Source organism: Fringilla coelebs, assembly GCF_963513975.1.
Source record: "Fringilla coelebs genome assembly, chromosome: 6".
Classification (NCBI taxonomy): Eukaryota; Metazoa; Chordata; class Aves; order Passeriformes; family Fringillidae; genus Fringilla; species Fringilla coelebs.
The window spans coordinates 10566860-10573214 of NC_140034.1; positions in this window are offsets into that span (position 1 = coordinate 10566860).

Genomic DNA, 6355 nt, shown 5'->3' on the forward strand with positions numbered 1-6355 from the left:
TATGAAGTTCAGAGGCATTAGGCTGAAGAAGAAAGTGCAGAGAGGCATTGCATGTGCTGTCAGCCCCCCGGGGTGTGTCCATCTGCTCTCGTGTGCTAACGAAGACCTGCTGTGTGATGCCTTTCAGGAAGCTCCACTCTGCAGGGTCTTTTGCATTAATCTTTAATATGCACTCTGTGTGCTAATCTTGTAGGAATTCAGACAGAAACTAGGTTGCTTAGCAAAGATGGGGCATATTAGCTGTCTTCTTCTCCAGGCTGTGGGCCAAATCCACCAGGCTCAGGCACAAAAGAGGCCAGCTTGGGTTAACATTCCCTTTTGCAATATTCTCCATTTTCCAGTTGGAGAGGGAAACATGTCAGCGCTGTAAGGCATCCCATTCTGTGGATTTTAATCCTTCCTTTGGTTGATCTATCTGATCTCTCCAAGAAGACACTTGAGGAAAGTCCTCAGTGGAGGGCCAGCAAAACTGCCAAGAAATGCACACTAAATGAACGAAGCCACAACCACTTCAAAAGTAAGATCCAGTTACAGTTCAAATATCCAAATTCAGGGTATTGCCCATGTAGAATCAGGTCTACAAACTTACAGGAATTACCTCTGTACATGCCTGATTTCTGTAGAACATCAGGTTCAAAGTTCATGAGCACAGCTTTTCCACACCTAGCCCAGCAGCATGGACACTGTGGGGCTGGTCTATGCCTTTGTGACAAAAGCTGAATGTGTGTTAGCTGTTTTCACATTAGACACTGCAGATTCCTGCTCTGTCCTGTATGCTGTGTGCAGGGAATTTTGCTTTGAGTTGGTAACAAACCACAACTCAGAGGATAATGGTGTCCTCTGGAGCAGAGCTGATGGTCACCCTAGGAAAGTTTTGTATTTGATGTTTGGCACCATGTGCTCTGTGCCAGTCTGTGCCATTCATTTTGTGTGTGTTTAACTCATGAAAATTCACTACTCTGCAGTGGTACAGTATTTACAAACCTACCTGGGGTGAGACAACCCCTACAGCATATGCTGCTACAGAGGCTCTGTGGCTTCTGAGCACTGTAGGCAGGGTCACACAATAGTGAGAGCTCCATTCTGCTCTGGTGTAAAGCATGGGCCTTACCCTGCCATCTGCAGCCATGCATCTGCTGGGGGCTAACATCATCTTGTGTTCAAGGCACAAAATCATTGCCTGTGGATTTTTCTTTCTAAGAGTAGTTCCACAAGCAGGAAATTTTGTTAAAATGGAGCAGCATCTGGTTCTGATTTTGGGAATCAGCCATTTATCCAGTTTTCTATGAGCAAGACTCAAGAGGTCAAATGACTTCAGACACAGAGCTGATGGATCAGGTTGATTTACATTTCAAGATGATCTCCATTCTCTCCTTTGGCCACCAGATGTTACAGAACAAGACAAGAGAGCATTTCCAGAATTAATGCAGTATTACCTGTCCCTTCTCATGTAACCTATAACCACTTATTCATTAAGACTCTGTGAGATCCCATCATGGTGTTTTCCCAAGCCTGTAGATGTTTTCTGATCAGATATATATGCTGGATTTAGCCAAATCCCCACTTAAGTGCTGTGCTCTATGTATCTAGGTCATTTGCACAACATTTTTATTGCAAATCTGGAACAACAAGCGCAGCTCTTGGCAGAGTTCTGCGTGGCAGAAACACTTTATGTCTTCAAATAAATACGTGGAAACTTTTCTGGAGAGAAAGGGGAAAATAAAAGGCAACAAAAGAACAAAATTGTTAATTTGTCCATAGTTTTACTGGCAACTCAAGGGTAACCAGGAGAGATAACTGGAGAGACTCAGAGCTGCTGCTGTTACTGTGCTTTTAGGCAATGTGTTGTGCAGCTCTCGGGCCATTTCACCTGTCTCCTCTTGTCTCAGCCCACTCTTGGTTTGGCCCTGGGCACCGACAGTGGTGAATGCAGCAAAACCCTGCTGGCTTTGTCTTTGCCAGAGCCAGCTCACCCACACAGCTCTGTTCCTGTGGGGGCTGTCGAGGGCAGCAGGGCTGGGGGCAGAGGGGAAAGGGGAAATATGCAAAAGGTACCCCAAAGAGGGGCAAACTCGAGCCTCAGGCAGGGTAAGGAGCAGGCACATCTCTGAAGGTGAAACACTGCAGGCAGCTCCTGCTGACCTTCCCCCAAAGAGGTGGGGAGATCAGCAAAGCCAAAGGCACTGTGCTCCTAAAGCACCTCCAGCACAAAGCAACCAAAAGATACTTGCTGTCCCTAAAGGGTTTAAGGACAAATCACTTGGAAGAAAAGCTTTGGCTTGGTTACATTAGTGCTTATCAGGACCTGAGCCAGGTTGTGGCAAAATCACAACACCTGTGGGTTATTTGTGAATTGAATCAGTGCTTTCCTATTTGTTGGGATGAGATGCAGCCACCTAAGCAATGTAGTTTGCTGGGTTGTTCAGAGAGTGAGCAGCACTCCTGCCCAAGCACACTGGGGCACTGCATGTGAGAAGGGCACACATCACTGTTAGAAGCCTGAAAATCTTTGGAGAATGCAGTGAAAAGTGAACAGACTCAGTGAGCTGCCCTTGCTTGGGACAGCAGCTTAGTGTGATAAGCACCACCTCTTGCCCTGTTTATTTCAATAAATTACTGAGCATTTCTATAAAGAAGGAGCTTAAAATTTTAAAACTCTCATTTTATTCCACCTTTCTTCCCCTTGACACCCAAACTCATCCCTCAGCTGCAGTGAAACTTAAGCAATGGCAGCAATTTGAAAGGATTGCTATCAGTGGATCTTCAAGCAGGGTTTATACCCACACACGAAAATTGACGTTCTTTACTAACTTATTTTTCACAAAATGCATATGAAAACCATGCAGATGATTTGTAGCAGGACAGTGGTTCACACTGAGCCAGCAAATAATTCTCTAGTCTTATTTTGAATCAATATTGGAACAAGTTTTAGCTCTGCATGTACAAACTGGGCCAAAACAAAATGGGTGGGGAAAAAGACACAAGGCCCTTTGTCCTCTCTGGAATTTGTTTAAAACCTCAGGGATGAATAAGGCATTTTATTTAACCCATCTGGCTATAAATAGGCAGCAGCACCTTAGCCTCTGTGTGAACTAGGGAATTCAGACTGCCTCCTCAGCTGTGCTTGAGGGCACAGCTTCAGCCTCAGATGTGTCCCTGCACTAAAGGGTCACTAAAGGCAACTGAGGGCACTGGGTGTGGTCCAAAGGGAGACCTTGGGCTAGAAAGAAAGTGCTGAGGCCAGCAGGAGTCAAAAGGCTGCTTTGCTTTTGGTTGCTTGGTATTTTAAGCACCAAGTCTTCCTGGCATTTAGCATTTCCAAAACCCATCTTAATTTTTTTCCATGTTCCTACTGGAGCAGAATTGGTTTCAGCACTGTGGTAGTGACTGTTCATCCCTGTGGTACCTCGAGGGTTTCATGATGAAAAAAGCACCAAGTCTTGCTCTTCCCACTCTGCAGACCCTTCACAGGAGTGGAGTTAGCTCCCACCCTGCCAAGGGATGCCATCCCAGCACCTCCACACCACACCCCTGGGCCACATTAACCAAAACCAGGACGGACAGAAACACCTGAGATTTAGAGAAACAGATCCCAGCCCTTGGGCTCACGAGGAGGGGGAGGCCCCAGCCACATGTGTGTCCTGCTGGGGGACAAGAGTGCTGGTCACAGCCACTGAGAATCAAAGAAACAACCATGATGCTCCCAGAGCCACGCACCCCACAGCTGTGTGAAGACTTTATTGTGTCCAGTTCACTTTGTCCTGCCTCAGCTGTAAATTCTGGGGGGAAAAGCCATTTGCTTCCCACCACACTTCTGAGCTAGGCATTACAGAGCAGGAGCAGTGAAACAGCAGCCCAGCTGCTGGCTTTCACGCCATGTTCAGTTTATGTTGTTCCATCTCTGTGTTTTTGGTTGCAGTTCTGTACTTGCCACATTTCACCAGCCTGAATGTGGACACACAAGGCTGCCAAGGGAGGGCTGAGCTGATGAGAAAGGTGCCTGTGCTGTTTCTCCTTGTTCAAGTTATCATCAGTGAATAGCTGACTGCAACAATAGGTTATTTTTAGGTTTCCAGTGCCGGAAATCTGGAGCTTTCTCCTGATCCTGAGTCTGGCTGTTTGTCCCAACAGCATCCCAGTCCTAAGGGTGTTCATGGCTTCATCTCCTCCTGAGCAGTAATGCATGGGGGTACAGCTGTCAGGGCAGTGGAGGACACGTGGGTATGTGACAATATCCAACTTATGTTTCGCAAATGAAATGACTAATTCATAAAGAGAACTTGTCGCACTCCAGGAGCCAAGCTGAAGCTGAATGCTGGCTTGATTGCAAACATCCATTTCATGGCTGGACTCACTGCACTCGTGGGCATTTTAAACAGATTTTCTTTGGTGTGTGGGCACAAATCCTCAGGCAGGATAAAGTGATCCTTGGCCTTTCTGGTGTAAGGTCTGGGGTCTGAAAGCTGAGTGTGAGCCCCTGCTCCATGTCCCTACCTTCCTGCAGACCCCTGCTCCTCCACTCCTGCCCACCAGACTCAGGCAGGGTCTCTGGGAGGGAGGTCTGCTAAGGTCAGATGTGAAGTTTTTGGGATCTTAATGGCAGAAATGTTGGAGAAAATGAAGGAAAATATTTTACCAGTGTTCTTTGAGGAAAACTGAAACTTTTTAATGTTTCAAATTTATTATTCTTTCTCTCTCTTTTTTTTTTTCTTTTTAAGAGGGAAAACCATAAAAATTGTTAAAATCCTAATTTTCCAGAAGTGAGTGAATTTAAACCATGGAAAGTTAGTGTCTCTGGAATGGAAGCCTTGTGTTTCAAAAGAAAGAGGGAAGAAGGGTGTCTTGCTCTAATTTGTGGTGGAAGCAGTACATAGGACACAAGCTTTTATAACATGGAAGTGAGGGATGTGCAGTTTGCTATGGGAGTCATGGCACTCTGAGGCTGTCAGGCATCACCTTTCTCCCAAAAGGTTTCACAAAAATACTGGAATTTTTTAAAATAAAGAAATATAAAAAAAATATGTTCAAAACACAAATTAAGCTTGATTTAATTTAGATGTTGCATTTTGCAATTTAACATGATTTAAAAAGTCAGGTTTTGCTTCTTACTAGTCATTTAAAAAATCTAATTCCACTGAAAATGTTATTTGCTTCTTTAGACAGGAGTGTCAAGCAGAACACATCTAAGAGAAAAATACTAAGCAGATGTCTGATTAAAAATAAATGAAAATGTCTCAAGTCAATGGGATAACCTGCAGATCCAGTGGATACCAGTTTAAAATACAAATGTTAGAAGAAAGACAACAGTGTTCCCACACTCGTCCTCTTTAGTTCACTACTGATTCACTCCCCCTGCCTCCAGGCTCAAGGAAAGGAAACAGCCAGGACCCTGCACAGATCTCACAGCAACATAAAATCAGCAGCAGTTGAAATTGCATCCCCTGGAGCCCTCAGGTAGCACCTGTTGCATCCTTATGTGGCTTCACAGCACGCAGCAAGAGCCCAGATGGAAGGGACAGCTCCTAGGGAGGTGAGCAGACAGCAGTCCCTCTGCCAGCCCACCCTCACAGGAATGTATGCCTGGACATGAGATTTTCCATGCATGGTGCATGGAAACTCCAGTGCTGAGTGACACTAAGCATCAGGTGTGCAAGCAGTGCCAAAGCTGGCTCACTGCCCCAGCCTGGGATACAGCAAATTCCCCAGGCCACGCAACCACTGCCCATCAGGCACAGCCCTGCAGTGGCAGGGAACTGCCTCTGACCTGGAGCAATGCCTTTGCCATGGGATTGACCCATCTCAGAGAGCAGCAGCTGGGTAACACAGACACAGCTTCACCCTCCAGTTATCTGATCCTTTGTTTGCTGGCAATTTGATGTTTTGGGAAAAAATTGGTTGTTCACTGGCAGACTATCTCTGCCTCTCATCTTCTCTGCTACATGACCCTGCTCTCTTTGCACGGGGTGTAGGTTTCCAGTAATGTGAGTTCCTGCTGGGCTCCACAATTGCCTTTCCAGAAAACATTAAAAATGTGCATAGCATAGAAAGGTGAATGAAGATGAGCCAATGGCTTGCTGGTAGCACAGCCAGGCAGGGCACCAGCAGGGTGAGCAGGGCAGAGAGCAAATCCTCAAACAGGAGCAGGGAGTGTTGAGCTGCCTGGTCAAGGAAGGGGTCGAAGAAGAGATGGCTATGGCAGCTGTCCCTGATGTAAATCTGAATTTGTCTGTGCAGGAGCATGTGGCTTGGAGGGCCTGGGTGAGGATTTGCACACCATGGAGCACAGGCAGCTCTAGAGTGGGCTTCATTCCCTGTATTAGTGGTAGGACATGCACCATCACCTCTAACCCTTTCC